At 44.3% G+C, this 26,098-nt stretch overlaps 1 protein-coding gene and 1 long non-coding RNA gene across 5 annotated transcripts in view; one reads left to right on the top strand and one right to left on the bottom strand.

The window, feature by feature from the left end:
* The window catches only part of LOC110513490, a 285,372-nt gene that overhangs the window by 38,835 nt on the left and 220,439 nt on the right, over positions 1-26,098 (top strand). The gene's annotated exons all lie outside the window — the stretch shown is intronic.
* On the bottom strand, positions 18,606-21,275 carry LOC118947735. 2 transcript variants are annotated; one of them, XR_005041912.1, is made up of 6 exons: positions 20,463-21,275; positions 20,276-20,333; positions 19,922-20,069; positions 19,793-19,829; positions 19,276-19,548; positions 18,606-18,996 (listed from the first exon to the last, which is right to left on the bottom strand). It is a non-coding gene; the product is annotated as an uncharacterized LOC118947735 (long non-coding RNA). The 2 variants fall into 2 exon arrangements; XR_005041911.1 differs by having other exon boundaries at positions 18,606-19,003; positions 20,463-21,271.

The following is a 26,098-nucleotide window of genomic DNA, read 5'->3' as shown; positions in this document are numbered from 1 at the left end:
CTAACATCACTGTAACCACACACCTAACTCTTCTTGTAAATCAAGAACAAAATATCTCATGGACTTGCTAATTGCTTAAATAAATACACGTTTATTTTCCCTGACATGGCTATCTAGTGACTCCACTAACTCAACACCAGTGTGCAGGTAAAATATGTTTCCTTTCTTTTCTTTTCTCTAGCCAATGGAGAGTGATTCAGCAGGGCATGAAAAATAATGTAAGTCTCTCCACATAAGGTTCTGGTCAAAAGTTGTGCGCTATATAGGGAATGGTGTCATGGAATTGCTTGATTGACAAAAACATTACTCTGTTTGTTGGCCATAGCTCACATTCGAGCAGCTCTCCATGCTGTGTCTGAAGATTGTTAAAGTCGTGACCCAGACAGCCCTCCGCATTCTCCTACCAGCGCTAGCTCGTATCATGGGGGTGAACCTGAGGAGTGGGGCAACCTCCCCAGAATCCCAGTGCTCTCTGACAGGGTCTGAGGATTCCTTAGGCGGTCTGGATGAGAGAGAGAAAAGGCTGCTGATCAGTGAGATGAACTACTGGACTAAGGAGAGGAGGAGGAATGGCAGTGCAGGATGCCGCCAAAAATCCACTCGCAGAACCTCATCACCATGCTGTTCGCCTAAGAGGTATGTTCACAGCAATATTTCAACATAATAATTGCAAGACCTGATCCATACTTATCATAAATTATTAACTTGGAATTCACACCTTGTAGTTTTAAGTTCTGGTCAGAAATGTTGCCACTGGGGGGGGTGGGTCCAGGTGAAAGTCATTTTTAACTGGGTAAGCCATGAAGTCATCTATGAATAAATAGATCAGGTACATGCCTTTCAGAAATAATCATATTCTGATGTCGTACAAACATAAAAATCAGGCAAAAAATCGTGTCAGTTGGCTTTAGGCTTCTAGAACTAAGGTGGTATGAGAAGTAATCCATCATTGCTCTAATTTGGTTTTCAGGCTCACTAATGACCCAGATTAGATACAGTTGGTTACATTTGCATGGCTTAAGTGGTGATTGTGTGTTTATCTTCAAGGTCCCAGACCTCATTGCAGAGCTTGCCTGCAACTAGAGAGGCTCCCCTCATGGAGGAGCCTCTGAAGGCTCTTTTTGGGGTAACGGAAGAGAGCCTTCTGATATCCCTGGTTGAGGGTCACTCCAACCCCACCTCCTCCAGCTCCTCCGAGTTGAGCTGTGCTATCGTGGGGGAGGTGGTACACCAGCTTAACTCTGGCCTCTCAGTGGCCATTCAGGCCAGCCCGGGGAGTTGCCCCCCTATGGACAGTCAGGACATAGCAGCAGGCAAGGAGGTCATTCGGGTAGCCTCGGTTCAGATCCTGGCCGAGCTACAGAGCCAAACATCTGAGCCAGAGTGGGTAGGGTTTATCGAGCCCCTCATGGACCCTGTGACTGATGATGTGCTGGAGGCCATTGTCGGCACAATGGACAAAATGGCACAGGACTTCAACATCCTATTGGATCTGGCCAAGAAGATGACAATCTTGGGGTCTAAATTTCTGACCAATCTTCAATGTGACCTAGATGTTGAGTGTCCATCTGGGAAGGAAGGGACCACTCACTTTCTCAAAGAGACTGGATCCTCTACCAGTGTGGTGGCCAGAAAGATTCAGACCCTCTCTAGCCCCGACTTTCAGTCTAAAGCCCTGAAGGCGGTGAGCACCATCCTTACAAGGAAAGTCAGCAGCTCTTCTGGCATGGCTCCTTCCTCTAGGCCTTCTAGTGCTGCTCCTAGCCTTACTGAAGCCCCGCTGAATACCAGCTGCACAGCCCTGACATCTGTAACCTCCACTGCCACAGTGATTGTTAAGGCATTTGTGGGAGGCATGGAGACGATAGCATCATTTGAAGACACATGTGAAGCAGTTGATTGGCCAGTTCCTGTAAATGACCACAAAACAGGGTCTTCACAGAAGATAACCTTCTCTCTAGCCGGCACACTCTATGGCCGTATACGAGCAAAGCTGAGGGACCTTTTAACTCTAGCCGCTCGAGAAGAAGGTGTGGCAAAGGATGCTTCTCTTCGGGAGTCTTCAGACACCCTGGAAAAGGCAACTGTTTCAACTGTTGAGGTCCAGTTACCCAGCACCGAACACAGTAGAGTTCCCAGAGAGAGCCAACCAATACCAGCTCTCTGTCTCTCCAATCTGGATACCAGTACTCAAGAAGTTCTTAGCAGTGTTTTTTCCATCTACAAGTCAGAGTTATCAAAAGTGGAGAGTAAATCCTTAGCCGTTGTCAGTTCATCTGATGAGTCCCTAGAGGCTTGTTGGTTTGTTGATGGTGTCCTATCAAAGCTTGATGACTATACTATTTCCCAGTCACCCTCACCCAATGAAGACTTGAGCGTGAGTACTCAATATTCTCAACTGAGCTCAGAAGAGAGTGTCAGAATCACAGAGTCCTCAACTAGTCTGATTCAGAGCATTAAGAACCTCTCTAGCAATGACTTTCAGACTCAGGCAGAAGAGGCAGTGAGTAAAGTGCTGATGAGATCCAGTCATTCCTTTATCACACAGATCAGCCATACTGGTCTTCAGAAAAGTCTGCAGGCTGGCTTATCATCTAGCTCACCATCAGAGATCCATGTCCTTTCAGAATCCATGTCCTCCATGTCCTCTGAGAATACAGCCTCTGGATTAGTGGAAACCTTTGTCAAAGGAATGGCGACTATTTTCCAGAAAAATGAGTCCACTGACACTGTGCTACTGGAAAGAAGTGGGAGAGTTTCACAGTGCTCCCACGGGGGCTCCCAACTGGATTATACTGAATTGAGTGTTAAAATATCAGAGGAGAAGCTTTGGTCAACAGCTAAGAACATCTGCGTCAGTATGAAGAACACACTTAAGGATTTCTTCACAGGGCTGAAGCCATCCGGATCCGAAAGGACAGAAATGGCTTCTTCCAAAGAGACCCTTGGGGAAATCCTGGTTGCTATCCAGAGTGAAATCTCAAACTTCGGGCGAATGAAGGATTCCAGGGAGCTCCTTCAGATCAATGATATGGTAGGAACTATGCTGAAGGAGATTGAGAAAAGTGAGGATGACAGTGAACAAGTCTGCCAAGACATCCCTCGAACCTGTTCATCTTTATCCACTTCTTTAAATGGTCGTAGTTCCTTGTCCAGCTCTTCAAAGGGTCCTAGGTCAGAGTGTGAGTTAGAGATCAACCTCCCTGGCACTCCCATCCCTGACGAAGTGCCTTTTGATCTGACCTGCCCCATCGTCAGGAGCTCCTGCATCGACACCAGGGACTCTAAAATGCCAGAGATTTCTACAAGTGACCTAAAGACAAAGATGATGGCACACACAGATGAACCCCTGCATCGTAACAGTCCAATGACTGACAGCAGCCGACCACCGAGTGCTAAAGTTTCTTTTCGATCCTCCACTCCGTCTTTCACCAGCAAGGGAACCTCTTTGGTACCAAAGGGAGAGGGGATTGACATTGAAGAGAAGGAGGTGTGTATCCCCAGCAGCTCTGGCCATCTGAGGGAGCTCTTAATCATCCCGGACATCAGCAGTGCCACTGCATTCCCACTGCAGTACTTGATGGACTCCAGCAAAGATGATGGCATCTGTTTTGTCACCATACTGGTGATAAGGTTGCTATCGGAGATCAGACCCTCAGCCCTAGATGGACCCTCCCAACAGGCAGCAGATCTGACAGAAACATCTCAGCAACTCATCAGACAAGTCCTGTCTGAGTTCTGTGCTGCATCCAGATTATCCAGGACACAGGCATATTCCCAGAACCTGAGCATCCAAAGGGTGTTCAGAGGTGTACATAAAAACCTCATGGAGGAGTTTGGCTCTTATAACACCCTGCAAGCAGCTATGTCCTCCCAGGGCCCTGCATTTGACAGAGTCCTGGTAAAGTCCTTGACCCAGCAGCTGGTACAGGGATGCAAGGAGGCGTCAAGACCAGCTTCTGCTGCAACAAACCCATCAGACCAGGCTGAGACGGAGAGGGGGGCTGAGCAGAAAGCAAGAAGGAGCTTCCTTTGCTTTTCAATGACCAAACTCAGGATCAACTTCAAGGTATAGCAGGGAGTTAGCATTTGTTTTTTGTTCCAGTTAGGTGCTGATGTTATTGATGTGGCTATGATAAGACAAATACATGAAATAAATATTTTTTATTCACCACTAAATTGTTGCCTTGGATTCAGAAGTGTTCCATTTATTTATTCTCTGTACCATTTTCTTTACCTTTCTTCTGTTAGCGTTCCAAGAGAGGAAACAAAAAGGACTGCCATTCAGTCCAGGACCAGACTGAGATTCCCTCTACTGATGGACATTGCATAGGTAAGGATGTTTTAGAGCTCTGCTATAGCTTGTAGTTTTGTTTAGGTGTGTGTTAGAAACATAGGAATGCCTACCAAACTCATAGCACTGTTATTTTTCAACGTTACTATACTGCATCTCTCTCTCTCTCTCTCTCTTACCCCATCCATTTCTCTTGTGTTTCTAGCTCCAGTTGGAGAGGGTTCTCCCTCCATATCTCAGCCTGTCAAAAAACGATCCTTGATTGTCAGGGTCTTTTCAGCAATGATGAAGCCATTCAGGCGCTTCACCAAGAAGAACCTGTAACCTGTTACGCTGCATGAAGAACTACTTATGTAACAGCAATACTTTTGACAAGAGGAATTTCTGCATGTCTACCCTTTCAAAGTCTATTTGATCAAATAAATGCCATTGATTTTACAAGAATTTCAAGTGTTTTGGAAGATTGATTTTCTCAGAGAAATGCACTAGTTCCCCCTTGGTTACACATTTATTGTGCAGTTTTTGAGTTGGCAGGACATAGGGCGTCAGGTAGCCTTGTGGTTAGAGCATTGGGCCAGTAACCGAAAGGTTGCTAGGTCAGATCCCTGAGCTGGCCATGTAAAAAATATGTTGTTCTGCTCCTGAACAAGGTAGTTAACCCACTGTTCCTAAGCTGTCATTGTAAATAAGAATTTGTTCTGAACTGACTTGTCTAGGAAAATAAATAAAATAACCACAGCTTGACTCTAATACAATAGTTGCTGCATAGACTATCAGATAACCAGATGTTCTCTATTAATTTAGTTAGATTGGTAAGAGCTTATTAGCAGCAAGGGGAAAACACATAGAGGAGAATTACATATCTGTAGCTAGATCAACCCTCTGAGATGCTTTCTATATTTTTTAAATATTTTTTTTTATTTCACCTTTATTTTACCAGGTAGGCAAGTTGAGAACAAGTTCTCATTTACAATTGCGACCTGGCCAAGATAAAGCAAAGCAGTTGGACACATACAACGACACAGAGTTACACATGGAGTAAAACAAACATACCGTCAATAATACAGTATAAACAAGTCTATATACGATGTGAGCAAATAAGGTGAGATAAGGGAGGTAAAGGCAAAAAAGGCCATGGTGGCAAATACAATATAGCAAGTAAAACACTGGAATGGTAGATTTGCAGTGGAAGAATGTGCAAAGTAGAAGTAAAAAATAATGGGGTGCAAAGGAGCTAAATAAATAAATAAAATAAATACAGTAGGGAAAGAGGTAGTTGATTGGGCTAAATTATAGGTGGGCTATGTACAGGTGCAGTAATCTGTGAGCTGCTCTGACAGTTGGTGCTTAAAGCTAGTGAGGGAGATAAGTGTTTCCAGTTTCAGAGATTTTTGTAGTTTGTTCCAGTCATTGGCAGCAGAGAACTGGAAGGAGAGGTGGCCAAAGAAAGCGCGTGCTACAGGTGGGTGATGCTATGGTGACCAGCGAGCTGAGATAAGGGGGGACTTTACCTAGCAGGGTCTTGTAGATGACATGGAGCCAGTGGGTTTGGCGACGAGTATGAAGCGAGGGCCAGCCAATGAGAGTGTACAGGTCGCAATGATGGGTAGTATATGGGGCTTTGGTGACAAAACGGATTGCACTGTGATAGACTGCATCCAATTTGTTGAGTAGGGTATTGGAGGCTATTTTGTAAATGACATCGCCAAAGTCGAGGATTGGTAGGATGGTCAGTTTTACAAGGGTATGTTTGGCAGCATGAGTGAAGGATGCTTTGTTGCGAAATAGGAAGCCAATTCTAGATTTAACTTTGGATTGGAGATGTTTGATGTGGGTCTGGAAGGAGAGTTTACAGTCTAACCAGACACCTAGCTATTTGTAGTTGTCCACGTATTCTAAGTCAGAGCCGTCCAGAGTAGTGATGTTGGACAGGCGGGCAGGTGCAGGCAGCGATCGGTTGAAGAGCATGCATTTAGTTTTACTTGTATTTAAGAGCAATTGGAGGCCACGGAAGGAGAGTTGTATGGCATTGAAGCTTGCCTGGAGGGTTGTTAACACAGTGTCCAAAGAAGGGCCAGAGACTCACCAGCAGCAAGAGCGACATCATTGATGTATACAGAAAAGAGAGTCGGTCCAAGAATTGAACCCTGTGGCACCCCCATAGAGACTGCCAGAGGTCCGGACAGCAGACCCTCCGATTTGACACACTGAACTCTATCAGAGAAGTAGTTGGTGAATCAGGCGAGGCAATCATTTGAGAAACCAAGGCTGTCGAGTCTGCCGATGAGGATGTGGTGATTGACAGAGTCGAAAGCCTTGGCCAGATCAATGATTACGGCTGCACAGTAATGTTTCTTATCGATGGCGTTTAGGACCTTGAGCGTGGCTGAGGTGCACCCATGACCAGCTCTGAAACCAGATTGCATAGCAGAGAAGATATGGTGAGATTGTATTGTTTTCATACTGTTTTTATTTATTTACTTTTCTGCTCTTTTGCTCACCAGTATCTTTACCTGCACATGACCAGCTGATCATTTATCACTCCAGTGTTAATCTGCTAAATTGTAATTATTCGCCTACCTCCTCATGCTTTTTGCACACAATGTAGATAGACTCTTTTTTTCTTTTTTTTCTACTGTGTTATTGACTTGTTTATTGTTTACTCCATGTGTAATTCTGTGTTGTTGTCTGTTCACACTGCTATACTTTATCTTGGCCAGGTCGCAGTTGTAAATGAGAATTTAATCTCAACTAGCCTACCTGGTTAAATAAAGGTGAAATAAAATTAAAATTAAAATACAAATCAGGCACTTTTTTTCAGAAAACCGATGGCAGCGTCTATCATTGCTCTTCTACCATCTATCCCATGTCTGCACCTCCCTCTTCCATCAAAAACAAATTACCTGGTTAATGTTAGTTAGGCTAGGGGTTAGGGTTAAGGTTAGAGTTAAGTTTAGGAGTTAGGTTAAAGGGTTAAGGTTAGAGTTAGGGGAAGGGTTAGCTATAAGGGTTAGGGGAAGGGTTAGCTAACATGCTAAGTAGTTACAAAGTAGCTAAAAAGTAGTAAGTAAAATCATAACCTTTGGATCATTAGACATCCGTGTTATACTGTATGCCCACCCCTCCACCCTGACCAACCACCCTACTTTCGTTTTTGCCTTAAATAACCATTTGTCTTATATAACCATACCAAACATAACATACTAATTTGAGTGTTCCGGATTTACATTTACTATGTTACGTCTAGTCTATGAGATCAGGCTGATCACAGACATGAACAGAGTAACAGGTCATTGTAGTTATGAGTGTGAGGGATTGGAGGATTTCACTGTGGGTCAATGCAGAGCTAAGCATGAAGGGTTTTTGTGGCATGACATAAAACCAGAAACCACAGCACAGAGGAAACCTCTGAGGGTCATAATGGCTGGTCCCATTAAACCTGGGGGAGGAGGAGTTTGAGCAGACCTCAGAGGACAGGAGCTGTCATGGTGTTAAGGACAGTAGATGAATCACCACACTTTTTTGCTCTTGTTCCCTGTGTGTGTGTGTGTGTGTGTGTGTGTGTGTGTGTGTGTGTGTGTGTGTGTGTGTGTGTGTGTGTGTGTGTGTGTGTGTGTGTGTCTGTGTGTCTGTCAGAGGTAGAAAGTGATGAAATACAGAATTGTGCGTTCGTTTGTTGTAGCTTTTTATTATTGTAATAGATCATTTTCATCCCTAGCTTTTTAAGAATGAGGCAAGATGAAGTCAAATTTCTCAAACAAGAAACATGGTTGACTGTTTCCCTTCAGTCGATTTCTCATTCTCTTGTAAAATAGCAATGATGCAAGCGCTCTGATCTAGAAGCCAGTGAAAGCGAGAGTTTTTACAGCTAGTTTGTTCAGCTCAGGAAGGCCCCACGGCAGCACTTTGGAGTGTAGCATTGTGTTTTGATATCCTCATCTCCTTTGACAGAGTCTCCCGCATTCCGACAGAGCAGATAAAGCAGTACTGGGTAGAGCTGGTGGGGCTTTCAGAGTCAGTTTCATCTTTCTGCTCAGGCACAGGGCAGGCATCCTATGAAGTGTTTATCTCAGGAGTGCCTGATTTACCTCTGAACGGTGTCAAATGTGAGAGAAAGTGGGATCCGGGTGTTTTTTTACCGTTGTATGGATGTCTCTCTTTGACGAAGAAAAGCCTTGCCAATGAGAACCTTATTCCAGTCAGAGAGATATTATCAATATTTGTGTTGACACATACCCTACTGCATCACGGCTGGGGATTTGTTGTCATCTGTCTGAGACGGAGATACTGGTTGAGCAGAATACATTTAGAGGTACATTGGGCAAGAAAATCCTGCATGTATGAAAAAGCCCACCCTGTGGGTGTCACAACATCTGCGGAAGTCGAAGCCTCTCCTTGTTCGGGCGGTGCTCGGCGGTCGACGTCACCGGTCTTCTAGCCATCATTGATCCATTTTTCATTTTCCATTGGTTTTATCTTGTCTTACTACACACCTGGTTTCAATCCCATTCATTACCTGTTGTGTATTTAACCGTCTGTTTTCCCTCATGTCTTTGTCAGAGATTGTTTTATGTTCAGTATTCGTGTTTTGTATTTGGTGCGCGACGGGTCCTCGTACCCACTTTGTTTCATTGTATTTCATGGTTTTGGAGTTGTTTTAAGTTTTAATTATCCTGCGCCTGACTTCCCTGCCACCTATAAACACGACTGTGATAGAATCTCCGACCAAAATGAAGTCAGCAGGAGAAGGTACCCCAGCCGTGGAGGTGGAGGAGCGCGTCATGGAACATATGGCGATGATTTCCAAACTGAGCGCAGCCATGGATCGCGTTGTCCAGAATATGGACCGCTGGGAGACACAGGGAGTTTTTCCAGCGCCTCTACCAGGACAACCGGGGTCTACCCTGAACACCCCTTTCCCACCTGAACCTAGCAGGATCCATCTATCCATACCACAAGGATATGACGGAGATGCTGCCGGATGCCAGGGTTTCCTCCTAAAACTAAGCATGTACCTGGCCACGGTCCACCCAGCTCCATCGGACCGTGAGAAGAGTTTTGCCCTCGTCTCGTGCCTCACCGGGAAAGCCCTGGAGTGGGCCAGCGCTGTGTGTGGAGGGGGAGATGCGAAGTTGGACGATTTTGAGGAGTTCACCCGCTGTTTCCGGACAGTATTCGACCACCCACCCGAGGGCAGAGCGGCGGGTGAGCGCCTCTACCATCTGAGGCAGGAGATGATTAGCGCACAGAAGTTTGAGCTGGAGTTTAGGACCCTGGCTGCCGGCGCTGGATGGAGCAACAGGGCCCTGATCGACAATTACCGCTGTAGTCTATGTGAGGACGTCCGTCGGGAGCTGGTCTGCAGAGACACCACCCTCACCTTCGACCAGCTGGTGGACCTGTCCATCCGGCTGGACAACCTGCTGGCTACTCGCGGACGTCCAGATCGGGGTCTGGTTGTTCCATCCTCCCTGTTCCATCCTCCCGCGTGAAGAAGAAGGATGGAGGTTTGTGCCCGTGCATTGATTATCGAGGTCTCAATAAAATCACGGTGAGGTATAGTTACCCCCTACCTCTTATTGCTATGGCGATTGAGTCAATGCACAGGGCTCGCTTCTTCAATAAACTGGAACTCAGGAGTGCGTACAATCTGGTGCGTATTCGGAAGGGAGACGAGCGTAAGACCGCATTTAGTACCACCTTAGGGCATTATGAGTACCTCGTCATGCCGTATGGGTTGCAGCCGTGCGTAATTAGCCGACTCCCACCACGGTAAAAGAGGTGCAGTGATTTTTAGAGTTTGCCAACTACTAGAGGTTTATCCTTTATACTGGAGGTTTATTCGGGGCGCCAAACAATGAACATGCACCTGTAGAATGGTCGTTAAGACACTAACAGCTTACAGATGGTAGGCAATTCAGGTCACAGTTATGAAAACTTAGGACACTAAAGACACCTTTCTACTGACTCTGAAAATCACCAAAAGAAAGATGTCCAGGGTCCCTGCTCATCTGCGTGAACATGCCTTAGGCATGCTGCAAGGAGGCATGAGGACTGCAGATGTGGCCAGGGCAATAAATTGCAATGTTCGTAGTGTGAGACGCCGAAGACAGCGCTACAGGGAGACAGGACGGACAGCTGATGGTCCTCGCAGTGGCAGACCACGTGTAACACCTGCACAGACCACGTGTAACAACACCCGCATCGGTACATGCGAACATCACACCTGCGGGACAGGTACAGGATGGCAACAACAACTGCCCGAGTTACACCAGGAAAGCACAATCCCTCCATCAGTGCTCAGACTGAATAGACTGAATAATATGCTGAGAGAGGCTGGACTGGGGGCTTGTAGGCCTGTTGTAAGGCAGGTCCTCACCAGACATCACCGGCAACAACGTCACCTATGGGCACAAACCCACCGTCGCTGGACCAGACAGGACTGGCAAAAAGTGTTCTTCACTGACGAGTCGCGGTTTTGTCTCACCAGGGGTGATGGTCGGATTTGCGTTTATCGTCGAAAGAATGAGCGTTACAGAGGCCTGTACTCTGCAGCGGGATCGATTTGGAGTTGGAGGGTCCGTCATGGGCTGGGGCGATGTGTCACAGCATCATTGGACTGAGCTTGATGTCATTGCAGGCAATCTCAATGCTGTGTGTTACAGGGAAGACATCCTCCTCCCTCATGTGGTACCCTTCCTGTCTGGGATCTCGCAGGTACCTTGATGGAAGAGTGGGGTAACATCTCACAGGAATAACTGGCAAGTCTGGTGTAGTCCACGAGGAGGAGATTCACTGCAGTACTTAATGCTGCTGGTGGCCACACCAGATACTGACTGTTACTTTTGATTTTGCCCTTCCCCTTTCGTTCAGGGACACATTATTCAATTTCTGTTCGTCACATATCTGTGGAACTTATTCAGTTTGTCTCAGTTTTTGAATCTTATGTTCGTACAAATATTTACACGTGTTACGTTTGCTGAAAATAATTGCAGTTGACAGTGAGAGGACATACATACACACACACACACACACACACACACACACACACACACACACACACACACACACACACACACACACACACACACACATACATACATACATACACTGCTCAAAAAAATAAAGGGAACACTTAAACAACACAATGTAACTCCAAGTCAATCACACTTCTGTGAAATCAAACTGTCCACTTAGGAAGCAACACTGATTGACAATAAATTTCACATGCTGTTGTGCAAATGGAATAGACAACAGGTGGAAATGATAGGCCATTAGCAAGACACCCCCAATAAAGGAGTGGTTCTGCAGGTGGGGACCACAGACCACTTCTCAGTTCCTATGCTTCCTGGCTGATGTTTTGGTCACTTTTGAATGCTGGCGGTGCTTTCACTCTAGTGGTAGCATGAGACGGAGTCTACAACCCACACAAGTGGCTCAGGTAGTGCAGCTCATCCAGGATGGAAAAATCAATGCGAGCTGTGGCAAGAAGGTTTGCTGTGTCTGTCAGCGTAGTGTCCAGAGCATGGATGCGCTACCAGGAGACAGGCCAGTACATCAGGAGACGTGGAGGAGGCCGTAGGAGGGCAACAACCCAGCAGCAGGACTGCTACCACCGCCTTTGTGCAAGGAGGAGCACTGCCAGAGCCCTGCAAAATGACCTCCAGCAGGCCACAAATGTGCATGTGTCTGCTCAAACGGTCAGAAACAGACTCCATGAGGGTGGTATGAGGGCCCGATGTCCACAGGTGGGGGTTGTGCTTACAGCCCAACACCGTGCAGGACGTTTGGCATTTGCCAGAGAACACCAAGATTGGCAAATTCGCCACTGGCGCCCTGTGCTCATCACAGATGAAAGCAGGTTTACACTGAGCACGTGACAGACGTGACAGAGTCTGGAGACGCAGTGGAGAACGTTCTGCTGCCTGCAACATCCTCCAGCATGACCGGTTTGGCGGTGGGTCAGTCATGGTGTGGGGTGGCATTTCTTTGGGGGGGTCGCACAGCCCTCCATGTGATCGCCAGAGGTAGCCTGACTGCCATTAGGTACCGAGATGAGATCCTCAGACCCCTTGTGAGACCATATGCTGGTGCGGTTGGCCCTGGGTTCCTCCTAATGCAAGACAATGCTAGACCTCATGTGGCTGGAGTGTGTCAGCAGTTCCTGCAAGAGGAAGGCATTGATGCTATGGACTGGACCGCCCGTTCCCCAGACCTGAATCCAATTGAGCACATCTGGGACATCATGTCTCGAGCCATCCACCAACGCCACGTTGCACCACAGACTGTCCAGGAGTTGGCAGGGAGGTCATACAGGCACGTGGAGGCCACACACACTACTGAGCCTCATTTTGAGTTGTTTTAAGGACATTACATCAAAGTTGGATCAGCCTGTAGTGTGGTTTTCCACTTTAATTTTGAGTGACTCCAAATCCAGACCTCCATGGGTTGATAAATTTGATTTCCATTGATAGTTTTTGTGTGATTTTGTTGTCAGCACATTCAACTATGTAAAGAAAAAAGTATTTAATAAGAATATTTCCTTAATTCAGATCTAGGATGTGTTATTTTAGTGTTCCCTTTCTTTTTTTGAGCAGTGTACATACATACATACTTACATACATACATACATACATACATATATACATACAGTGGGGCAAAAAAGTATTTAGTCAGCCACCAATTGTGCAAGTTCTCCCACTTAAAAAGAGGAGAGAGGCCTGTAATTTAAATCATAGGTACACTTCAACTATGACAAACAAAATGAGAAAAGAAAATCCAGAAAATCACATTGTAGGATTTCTTATGAATTTATTTGCAAATTATGGTGGAAAATAAGTATTTGATCACCTACAAACAAGCAAGATGTCTGGCTCTCACAGACCTGTAACTTCTTCTTGAAGAGGCTCCTCTGTCCTCCACTCGTTACCTGTATTAATGTTTGAACTTGTTATCAGTATAAAAGACATCTGTCCACAACCTCAAACAGTCACACTCCAAACTCCACTATGGCCAAGACCAAAGAGCTGTCAAAGGACACCAGGCTGGGAAGACTGAAAATTGTAGACCTGCACCAGGCTGGGAAGACTGAATCTGCAATAGGTAAGCAGCTTGGTTTGAAGAAATCAACTGTGGGAGCAAATATTAGGAAATGGAAGGCATACAAAACCACTGATAATCTCCCTCGATCTGGGGCTCCACGCAAGATCTCACCCCGTGGGGTCAAAATGATCACAAGAACGGTGAGCAAAAATTCCAGAACCTCACGGGGGGACCTAGTGAATGACCTGCAGAGAGCTGGGACCAAAGTAACAAAGCCTACTATCAGTAACACACTACGCCACCAGGTACTCAAATCCTGCAGTGCCAGACGTGTCCCCCTGCTTAAGCCAGTACATGTCCAGGCCCGTCTGAAGTTTGCTAGAGAGCATTTGGATGATCCAGAAGAAGATTGGGAGAATGTCATATGGTCAGATGAAACCAAAATATAACTTTTTGGTAAAAACTCAACTCGTCGTGTTTGGAGGACAAAGAATGCTGAGTTGCATCCAAAGAACACCATACCCACTGTGAAGCATGGGGGTGGAAACAGCATGCTTTGGGGCTGTTTTTCTGCAAAGGGACCAGGACGACTGCTCCGTGTAAAGGAAAGAATGAATGGGGCCATGTATCGTGAGATTTTGAGTGAAAACCTCCTTCCATCAGCAAGGGCATTGAAGATGAAACGTGGCTGGGTTTTTCAGTATGACAATGATCCCAAACACACCGCCCGGGCAACGAAGGAGTGGCTTCGTAAGAAGCATTTCAAGGTCCTGGAGTGGCCTAGCCAGTCTCCAGATCTCAACCCCATAGAAAATCTTTGGAGGGAGATGAAAGTCCGTGTTGCCCAGCAACAGCCCCAAAACATCACTGCTCTAGAGGAGGTCTGCATGGAGTAATGGGCAAAAATACCAGCAAAAGTATGTGAAAACCTTGTGAAGACTTACATAAAACGTTTGACCTCTGTCATTGCCAACAAAGGGTATATAACAAAGTATTGAGATAAACTTTTGTTGTTGACCAAATACTTATTTTCCACCATAATTTCAAATAAATTCATAAAAAATCCTACAATGTGATTTTCTGGATTTTTTAGTTGAAGTGTACCTATGATGAAAATTACAGGCCTCTCTCATCTTTTTAAGTGGGACAACTTGCACAATTGGTGGCTGACTAAATACTTTTTTGCCCCACTGTACGTACATACATACATACATTCATAGATGTATGTGGGGCGGCAGGTAGCCTCGTGGTTAGAGCATTGGGCCAGTAACCGAGAGGTTGCCAGATCAAATCCTCGAGCGGACAAGGTAAAAATCTGTCGTTCTGCCCTTGAACAAGGCAATTACACCCACTGTTCCTATGGCCGTCGTTGTAAATAAGAATTTGTTCTTAACTGACTTGCCTAAAGTTAAAATTTAAAAAAACAATCATACACTCTTAAAAATACTGCTACAGAAGTGACACCCAGGGACGGTGCCAACAGATTACAACCACGAGTGATCAACAGATTACAACCACGAGTGATCAACTTACACTTTATAACATGTTGTCTTCTGTCTGATTTAATGTGACCCTCTTCCTGTCTCGTAACAGATCCAGCCCCTGACGGTTGCCCTGACCCAGACTACATCCCCAGGTCCAGATGATTCCAGCAGGCACAGCCTAGGTGGTTCAGCAGAAGCTCCTCCAGCAGCAGGTGGTGACTGCAGCTGCCTCGCTTCAGATACCGCCCCTCCTCACAGCCCGGCCCAACAGGCCCCAGTCTGAGGTGGCTGTGTTGAATCTAACCTGGTTTAAGGAACTGCTCCATGTAAAGGAATGACCTGTCTTTTAAGAGTGTCATCATCTATCTTCAACACAGTACTGTAACTGTCGGCTGTTTCCTTCGCGACTGTTTCAGAAGGTCTCCCCTGGAGGAAACCTGGACCAACATCCAGGGGGAGGTTTAAGATCAGAAAAGCAGAAAAACAATATTCATGCCTTTTTTTAAATTGATGAATATATTGTTACTCCATAGATATCCTGTGGCTATGGGCTGGTGCATAGCTCATTTGGGGAATGTCCATTTGAATAATGTTTTGTGTATTCATACATTGTCCCTGTCCGCCTTGATGATATTCTCATGCTTACTGTTTATGATGTCTGAAATTTCATAGTTGGTAGATATAGAAAACACCCTTCTTGTTAAAAAAAAGCCTATGTAGTGATAATCATATCTTTACGTTGTAAGTTTGAGCTATGTAGTCTGAAGAAAGCTTGTGATTGTGTCTCTGGCACCCGGATAAGCACGCATCCTACGTTTTCTCCCAAGGCAGGCAGTATTACCACTGCACTGGATAACCTAGCTATAAAGTACATTCAGAAAGTATTCAGACCCCTTGACCTTTTCCACATTGTTACGTTACAGCCTTATTCTAAAATTGATTCAATCCCCCCCCTCTACAGATAATAACCCATAATAAGAAAGCAAAAACTGTTCTATTATTTTTTTAATCAAAAACCTATGTACTAAAAATAAAATACTGATCACATTTACAAATATTCAGACCCTTTACTCAGTACTTTGTTGAAGCACCTTTGGTAGCGATTACAGCCTCGAGTCTTCTTGGGTATGACGCTACAAGCTTGGTACACCTGTATTTGGGGAGTTTCTCCCATTTTTCTCTGCAGATCCTCTCATGTTCTGTCAGATTGGATGGGGAGCGTCACTGCACAGTTTTTTCAGGTCTCTCCAGAGATGTTCGATTGGGTTTAGGTCCGGGCTCTGGCTGGGCCATTCATGGACATTCAGAGACTTGTCCCGAATCCACTCCTGCATTGTCTTGGCTGTGTGCTTAGGGTCATTGTCCTGTTGGAAGGTGAACCTCTGGAGCAGGTTTTCATCAAGGATCTCTGTACTTTGCTCCGTTCATCTTTCCCAGGATCCTGATTCAGGCCAAAGAGTTCAATCTCGGTATCATCAGATCAGAGAATATTGTTTCTCATACCCTTCCCCCAGGTCTGTGTTTCTTTCCAAATCATGTCCAATCAATTGAATTTACCACAGGACTCCAAACAAGTTGTAGAAACATCTCAAGGATGATCAATGGAAACAGGATGCACCTGAGCTCAATTTCAAGTCTCATAGCAAAGGGTCTCAATAATTATTTAAACAAAGGTAATTCTGTTTTTATTCTTAATAAATTTGCTAAAATGTTCTACACTTTTCGCTTTGTCATGAGGTGTTTTGTGTAGCTCAATGAGAGGAAAAAATAATTGTATCAATTTTAGAATAAGGCTGTAACGTAACAATGTGGAAAAAGTCAAGTGGTCTGAATACTTTCCGGATGCACTGTAAGTTGACTTTTTATAACACATTTCCTGTGATATAACCGTTGGGAAATAATGGGTACTACTACTGTATAATAGGTTAAATCAAAAGATGGAATATGCTGCAATAGATAAAAGCCTTTCTCAGTGTTTTAGTCATGAGGGAGAAAAGATAGCTCTCAACAGCGCTGTCTGTTTTCCCCTGCTGGCTGCTGACAGTGGCAGATATATCAGAAGAGAAAACCTTTATTTGGGCCGGAGGGCAGAGATTCAAGCCTAAAGCCACTCAGAATATCCTAGATCACTGGATCAGAGGGCATGTCACACAGTGTCAGAAGAGTCAGACTGTGAAGAAGGGCTATACACACCACTATAGTTCATGTTGCTATCACTGCTAACATTTAAAAGACCAGTATTGTAATCTGGTCTGTTAACGGGAGCACATAAGAAGACAAAGGCCAATTTAATGCAATGAATGACGTTCAATAAATTGTCTGAAGTTACTTGGTCTTTAAGGACTGTACTTGTTCTGATTCAGCGCGGTGGGAATCCTTCTTGTTCCCCTTCTTGAATAGCTAAGTATTTAAAGAGAAAAACATGTTTTAAAAAATGTCACAGCTGACCAACCTCATGATGATAACAATCACACCTACCACACCAGCACAACAACATTTATGATTGGTTTTGGAATGAACGGATGGTTTTATATTTTTTACACTGAATAGCATTGTTTACTCACATTATCTCCCACAACTGTTCATTTAAATACGTTTGCTGTACCTTTAAGTTGCTTGTCAGCCTGACCAGCCTTTGTAGAAAAGATAGTTTCCCGCTGCTAGCCCTCACATCCTCAGCCAGTGGAAGAGCCTTAGGCCCGGTGGTTTTGACTGATGTTCTTGAGGCTGCCCTCAATGCCTCATTACATCTGTGGAGAAGCGCTTCACTCAAAGACTTGACAAGAATCCTATCAAATGAAGAGTCCTGAGTCGACACGGCCTGTTGGAGGATTTTCTCCGAGCCAAACTTCTCCAACAGATTTTTATAGAAGACTCTGTAGACTTTATGAATCCTCAAGTTCTCTGGATAGGCTTGTGTCTCAGAGCAGCCTGACCATGCACAGAAGACCTCCATAACTTTAGGGATCAGGTCTTGTGACTTGCGTGTGACGTCAACTGGGAGGATGGGGTTGAAAGTGTGACATCTTTGACCATGTCTGGGCTGGTTGACATATCGTCCCTGACAATGTTTTGAGCTACACCAGAATGACTGGTGGTATCCACTTCCTCTCCATCAATGTTGGCCTTCAAGATTTGTGCTGCATTGGAGGTCTCGCTTGTTGCCATAATGGCGCCAGAAGGAGACAGCCGAGGGGAGGACTTGACACTCAATAGATTGCCTACATCAGATATAGTGGTTTCAGATATTTGGAGAGATTCCGTTGGAGAGGATCCTCTACTTTCTGCATCAGAATCCACAGAGTACATGACCTGGCTTACCATAACTTTGGTAAAGAGACTGACTGTCACTAAAAACTGATGAAGAAGAAGAGCTAGAAATTCTATCTTCAGACACTGTAGCCAACACCGTGGCCCCTGAGCCAAACTCATTGAAGTTGAATAGGGCACAAAACTAGGAAGCAGGAGGCACTTAACAGACTCCTCTACAAACAGCTGAACCAGCTCGTAAGTTGTGGGCTTCCCCACCTTGTCATTCCTCTTCAGCTTCGAAAGGATGATATCAGATGCACTCTTTCCAGCCGCCACTGTCAGTCCCAGAGGGGTCAAGTTGCTATCAGAAATTATGCGGGTGACTTGGTGACTGAGATCACGGGAGAGGGCACCAATCCTACCCTGATATATGAGCTCATCCAGTCTAGCTATTGCATCTGTTAGATCAGGGTGAGATGTAACCTGCCCTTCTGCCTCTGGATATACCTTCTTCATGACGGTATTGGCTATGGCAAACATGCTTGTTCTGGCATCACACACCATTGTTTTTGGCTTAGTAGATTCGCTCATGTCAATGACTGAACATCTTACAATGGGCTGAGCAGTACTCTCGGGTAACTCAGAAGGAATGGGAGTGCCAGGGAGTGCAAATTCCCACTCTGTCTTCTGTGATTTGGCAGTTGAGAATGACAACGAGGAGGAAGACCGCAGTGACTCTTGATAGACCAATTCCTCGCCACATTCGCTGCTTATCTTCTCAATGTTCTCCAGCATAGTTCCAACCACTTTATCTATTTGTGAAAGCTGTCCTGCAGCCACCATTTGGTCAGATTTTGACAGTTGCTCCTGGACACTGCTGATGATACTGTCCTCTGGCATTCCCAGGTGGACTTTCAGTGAGGTCTGGGAACTTTAAAATGAACAAGCAAAGCATGTTAATTGCTGTCTGAAGTTGGAAAATCGATATCTTAGTGCTAACAAATCTAACAAGCATTATAATTGAGTATTCTAAATGTAATTTATATGTGTGCATTAGATATTGCAAAACACACCTGTTAGAAAGCTGGAAAATATTGAAATGGGGAAATTATTGTTCATCAGTTTGAGGGTTAGGATTAACTGCACACACACACACACACACACACACACACACACACACACACTATGGGGAACATACAGTACCTCTTGGAAGAGGGTGTGCTAGACCTTGGTCGGAGAGCCCTGCCGCCACAGTTACTTCGCCAAATATTTAACTTCCTGGATGAGCTCCAGTCTTTTCTGCTCAAAGGCAGTGAAGGATCTTGCACTGCCACCCCTCTTGAGTGAGTCAGCGTTGTCATAAAAGCCCGTCACCCCTAGAATGCGGGCCAGGGCCGGCAGCAGGATCTGCAGGGTGGTCTGTGCAATGAAGTTGACAATGGTCTTGCACAATTTTGCAAGCTGTTCCTTTGTCATCTGCATTGCACAAACAAAACAGAACACAGCAGGTTTGGCAATGAGACTCTGATGTAAAGTATTCTAGATTGAACAGAATGAATTTCACCAACATCGTTTTCCTTATCTGTGACTGAATTCAAAGTTGGATGAAGTATGACAGATTAATGAACGTAATAGCAGAATAGAACTATGGTTAATTCCTCTCTCTTGATTCAACACAACATTCCCAAATTAAAGGTCAAAGGCTGATGGAGAAACTTACAGGTTTTTTAAATCCTTTATAGATCACTTGCCATTGCCTAGAAAAGAAAAAAGAAATGTGTTTTACTTACTTTTTATTTCCTTCTGCACAAAATATGTGAGGCTAGAGCAAAACATGGTTCTAACATACTCATCAGTAAGATTGCGCATGAATGAGATGAGGATTGGGTAGCAGTCCTCCATCTCATCTTTGTTGCCTGGGCCGAATGCAGCCTTAAGAGCATTCTTCTCCAAGAGCTCAATAACAGATCCTCTGTCCGGGTGTTTATTCCTCAATCCTAAATATGTTATTACCATATAGGACAATTCAGGATAAGTCAGACGCTTTTCTCTTAATACAAAACTTTGATAAAATTGCTACAATAGGACTATTGAATAAAACTATCCATGCAACATTTCTTACTGACTACAGTTTCTAACATGACCTTTATCTATGATATGCAGGTTTAGAGAACCAACATACTACAGAGGGAAAATCTATGACCTGCATCCGTATCAGTGCCCTGCTCCCCTGACTTCTTGGCACTACTTTTCCTCTTCACCTTGGATAGAACATAATAGAATAGATTCCAGATCACAAATAATAGACATGTTACATCAGGTCAATGCAGCTATTGTGACAATTGAGTGTTACTAGTCTAGTAGTTGCCCTGTCACTCCTGCCATTTTACCTTTCCTGTCTTCTTGGGCTCCTTCTTGAGCTGGGCCACTGGTTCTTCCTCAACAACCCCCCTCAACTCCCTCTGGGGATCATCATCATCTCTCTGTACTACCTGAAGGACATAGGAATTTCATGTCAATGTCAGATTAGATTCTTGCAAAGGACATCATAGAGCTACAGCCATATCAGAGCTAAACTGGTGATTGACTTAATAGAGAGAATTAGACATTTGTTTTGCAATAGCCTATGTTATCTTAAATGACGTTTTCCTTAGTTACATTCCCAAATATTTCGTGTCATTTAACCTACCTTTTCTTCATCCATAATAGCATACAGTATTTTTTATATCTCGAAAAACTTGTCCTTGTCTGTGTTGTTTTCACTCATGTTGAGTTTACTGAGGACAATATTGCAGCCACTGACGAATTAAGAACTTCATACCACGTCATGGAATGTTAGACCTTTATGCACATTCCCATTCTCTCATTAATATTGGGGGGGAAATATATTGATCAGATTACACACTTTCCCCATCAACCGTTTTCGATACAGCTAGGCCCACATTGAAATCTGTTCACTAAGCACTGCGACTCAGCAGGTCAAAACAGAAATAAACCTAGTCTAATTTCGTGTCGACCTCTTTTGGATATATTTCGGTACCCCATTTAGTGAGCCAGTTGATTGATCTATTCCTTATAGTGCATTCCTTAAAAGTAGGCCTACATTAGGGAATAAGGTGCTATTTGGTAGCATATTCCTCTCTAGCCCATGCCTCCACCAATGCAATGATTTTAGATTTGTAGGAAGAAGCGAACGAGAGTGTACACTTCAGGAGAAGGGAGATATTATTGGACTGTATCCCTAGGCTATAGCCAGGCCTAAACCAAGTAGCCTTGAGTACGATCCCAAAAGCTTGGATTGCCAAAGGCCTATCAGAGCTAAATTGGTGATAACAACTTTAAACTTACTGTAAAACATGTTCTAACTTCCCCTATATTTCACTTACCTTTTCTTCCACCATAGCTAATTGTATATCCCGAAAAGCATGTCATTGACTGTTTTGGCTTTGCTACTTTCATGTCGAGTTATGATAAAAGAGCATTTTTGCAGACGCAGACTTTTAGTTAGTCGGGGACGTCATGGACTGAAGGCAGTAGAGGTTAATTGGTTTTAAGAAATGTTTATATGTCGCCCTCTTGTGGAATTATTTAGGTACAACAACGTGTTGTGTAGGATCCAAATTATTGTTTTCTCCTCATCCCTGTGTTACGTCCTATTATCAGTCATAAACAGAGAGCAATACACTTTAATAGTAAAGAGGTAACACTGCTTCACCCAATGTGATACGGTATCGCTATTATTTTTTATTTTATTTTAGAACACATTCAAGAACCTCCAGAAGCGAACTAGCTAATTAGTTAAAAGCTATTTAGTCATAGTTAGCCAATGCTAGCGGCTTTTACCTTCTGCACAGATACCAGCCCTGTTCTTAGCCTGGACCACTACTTCTGATCTTCACAGCTAGATCACAGCGTGCAGCTAACTAGCTCACAGCTAGCTTGCACTTATCGTGGCATCCAGTACCGAAGCTATCCCTGAGGCCCACCTCCCGGCCTACTCAGCTGTTCTCCCAACCCCACTCATACACGGCTAGAGCCCAATACTCCACCTGATCCTTGCTGTAAACTATGGACCTTGGTACCGGTTCATCGCTGCTACCGATTGGCTATAGTGGATCTATAGTGGATAACGCCACTGCCACGAAGGTAGCACCAGTTAGCCGTGAGCCAGGCGCATCTCCCTGCTAGCATTCTAAATTCGACCTGCCCCCCGCCGCACCACCACGACTGGTCTGCCGACGAATACTCCATCCGCTGTGCCTTCAACCGGCCTCCGTCGGAGGGCTACTAACTTTAAACGCCGTGTAGCCCGCGTGCTAGCGTAATGGCGCCTTCCCTGTTCCATCTACTGCTGCCTTCTGGACACTATTATCACTTGGCTACATAGCTGATGCCTGCTGGACTGTCGATTAATCACGGTACTCCATTCTGTTTATTTATTTTATTTTACCTGCTGTTGTTGTGTTAGCTGATTAGCTGTTGTTGTCTCACCTGTTGTTTTAGCTAGCTCTCCCAATCAACACCTGCCATTACTTTATGCCTCGCTGTATGTCTCTCTCAAATGTCAATATGCCTTGTATACTGTTGTTCAGGTTAGTTATCATTGTTTTGGTTTACAATGGAGCCCCTAGTTCCACTATTCATACCTCTGATACCTCCTTTGTACCACCTCCCACACATGCGGTGACCTCTGAGGTTTCTGTGTTTTACACTATAGCCATTACCATATGTGTATTCCCAGCAGCTCTGGCCATCTGAGGGAGCTCTTAATCACCCCAGACATCAGCAGTGCCACTGCATTCCCACTGCAGTACTTGATGGACTCCAGCAAAGATGATGCCATCTGTTTTGTCACCATGGTGATAAGGTTTCTATCGAAGATCAGACCTTCAGCCCTAGATGGACCCTCCCAACAGGCAGCAGATCTGACCGAAACATCTCAGCAACTCATCAGACAAGTCCTGTCTGAGTTCTGTGCTGCATCCAGATTATCCAGGACACAGGCATATTCCCAGAACCTGAACATCCAAAGGGTGTTCAGAGGTGTACATAAAAACCTCATGGAGGAGTTTGGCTCTTATAACACCCTGCAAGCAGCTATGTCCTCCCAGGACCCTTCATTTGACAGAGTTCTGGTAAAGTCCTTGACCCAGCAGCTGGTACAGGGATGCAAGGAGGCGTCAAGACCAGCTTCTGCTGCAACAAACCCATCAGACCAGGCTGAGACAGAGAGGGGGGCTGAGCAGAAAGCAAGAAGGAGCTTCCTTTGCCTTTGAATGATCAAACTCAGGATCAACTTCAAGGTATAGCAGGGAGTTAGCATTTGTTTTTTGTTCCAGTTAGGTGCTGATGTTATTGATGTGGCTATGATAAGACAAATACATTAAATAAATGTTTTATTCATCACTAAATTGTTGCCTTGGATTCAGAAGTGTTCCATTTATTTATTCTCTGTACCATTTTCTTTACCTTTCATCTGTTAGCGTTCCAAGAGAGCAAACAAAAAGGACTGTCATTCAGTCCAGGAACAGACTGAGATTCCCTCTACTGATGGACATTGCATAGGTAAGGATGTTTAAGAGCTCTGCTATAGCTTGTAGTTTTGGTTTAGGTGTGTGTTAGAAACATACAGTGCCTTGCGAAAGTATTCGGACCCCTTGAACTTTGCGACCTTTTGCCACATTTCAGGCTTCAAACATAAAGATATAAAACTGATTTTTTGTGTGAAGAATCAACAACAATTGGGACACAATCATGAAGTGGAACGACATTTATTGGATATTTCAAACTTTTTTAACAAATCAAAAACTGAAAAATTGGGCGTGCAAAATTATTCAGCCCCTTTACTTTTAGTGCAGCAAACTCTCTCCAGAAGTTCAGTGAGGATCTCTGAATGATCCAATGTTGACCTAAATGACTAATGATGATAAATACAATCCACCTGTGTGTAATCAAGTCTCCGTATAAATGCACCTGCACTGTGATAGTCTCAGAGGTCCGTTAAAAGCGCAGAGAGCATCATGAAGAACAAGGAACACACCAGGCAGGTCCGAGATACTGTTGTGAAGAAGTTTAAAGCCGGATTTGGATACAAAAATATTGTCCATAGGACAACAATCAGTTGTATATTGCACAAATCTGGCCTTTATGGAAGAGTGGCAAGAAGAAAGCCATTTCTTAAAGATATCCATAAAAAGTGTCAGTTAAAGTTTGCCACAAGCCACCTGGGAGACACACCAAACATGTGGAAGAAGGTGCTCTGGTCAGATGAAACCAAAATTGAACTTTTTGGCAACAATGCAAAATGTTGTTTGGCGTAAAAGCAACACAGCTGAACACACCATCCCCACTGTCAAACATGGTGGTGGCAGCATCATGGTTTGGGCCTGCTTTTCTTCAGCAGGGACAGGGAAGATGGTTAAAATTGATGGGAAGATGGATGGAGCCAAATACAGGACCATTCTGGAAGAAAACCTGATGGAGTCTGCAAAAGACCTGAGACTGGGACGGAGATTTGTCTTCCAACAAGACAATGATCCAAAACATAAAGCAAAATCTACAATGGAATGGTTCAAAAATAAACATATCCAGGTGTTAGAATGGCCAAGTCAAAGTCCAGACCTGAATCCAATCGAGAATCTGTGGAAAGAACTGAAAACTGCTGTTCACAAATGTTCACCATCCAACATCACTGAGCTCGAGCTGTTTTGCAAGGAGGAATGGGAAAAAATGTCAGTCTCTCGATGTGCAAAACTGATAGAGACATACCCCAAGCGACTTACAGCTGAAATCGCAGCAAAAGGTGGCGCTACAAAGTATTAACTTAAGGGGGCTGAATAATTTTGCACGCCCAATTTTTCAGTTTTTGATTTGTTAAAAAAGTTTGAAATATCCAATAAATGTCGTTCCACTTCATGATTGTGTCCCACTTGTTGTTGATTCTTCACAAAAAAATACAGTTTTATATCTTTATGTTTGAAGCCAGAAATGTGGCAAAAGGTCGCAAAGTTCAAGGGGGCCGAATACTTTCGCAAGGCACTGTAAATCTGCATTGCATGCTATTTGAGGTCTTAAGCTGGGTGTCGGAATAAGCATTTTGTGACATCTGCCGATGTAAAAAGGGCTTTATAAATAAATTGTACTGATTGATTGATGATTGATTGTATGAAATGGAGTAGCATATATCCATCATGTAAAATGAACATTGAGCACTGTCTCCATGGAGTATAGCACTGCAGCCTTAGGCAATGTATATTTACGTGGTGCATAACATTATCTCATATCACATGCATGGCAAGACATGATTGATGTAATTAGATGCTCTGGAGAGATCCCACCCTCCTTCCCAACACATGTAGAATGCTTAGAAACCACCAGAAACCTGTGAAATAGATCAACAGATGATGTTTTATCTCCTCTCAAGGTCTGTTGATTTACAGTATCTCAGAATCAGGAACTGTCATATCCCATGTGATATGTCAAAACAAGTTGATACATGGTGCATTGGGTTTGTATTTATTGTGGATCCCCTTTAGCTGCAGCAGTTACTCTTCATGGGGTCCAGTAAAATGAAGGCAGTTATACAATTGTAAAAACATTCCCGATACATTCACAACAGATTTCACAAAATCCATGTTCCTTTTTGATTTCGGGGCAGGCTGTCAACAGCAAGTACTGTGACACTATGATAAGTCAACAATACCTCTAGGCATATCTGACGTCATGTATTTGATATCTTTATGTGAAGGTTCATGTCCATATTGACATCAGTTCATTGTGTTTGAGGACGGTTCACTGACCAGTTTCCAACGGATACGATTAGACTAGTTTAACAGTTACAGAACAGCTACAGTAGCCTATCAGAACAGCTGCAGTATCAGAGGCGCAGAGCCTTAATTAACGGGCTACACATAATGGCTGACGACAGCCAGGTAAGGTTCATTTTAGCCTACGTTTAATGAGCTTTACAGTTGTCCTAATCCCATCTTGTTCTAATGGCAAGTCTGCCTTAAGTGCAGAACCTATG

The sequence above is a fragment of the Oncorhynchus mykiss genome, unplaced genomic scaffold (assembly GCF_013265735.2).
Source record: "Oncorhynchus mykiss isolate Arlee unplaced genomic scaffold, USDA_OmykA_1.1 un_scaffold_195, whole genome shotgun sequence".
NCBI lineage: Eukaryota > Metazoa > Chordata > Actinopteri > Salmoniformes > Salmonidae > Oncorhynchus > Oncorhynchus mykiss.
The sequence above is the reverse complement of the archived record's forward strand: the minus strand, read 5'-3'. Positions and strand labels throughout refer to the sequence as shown.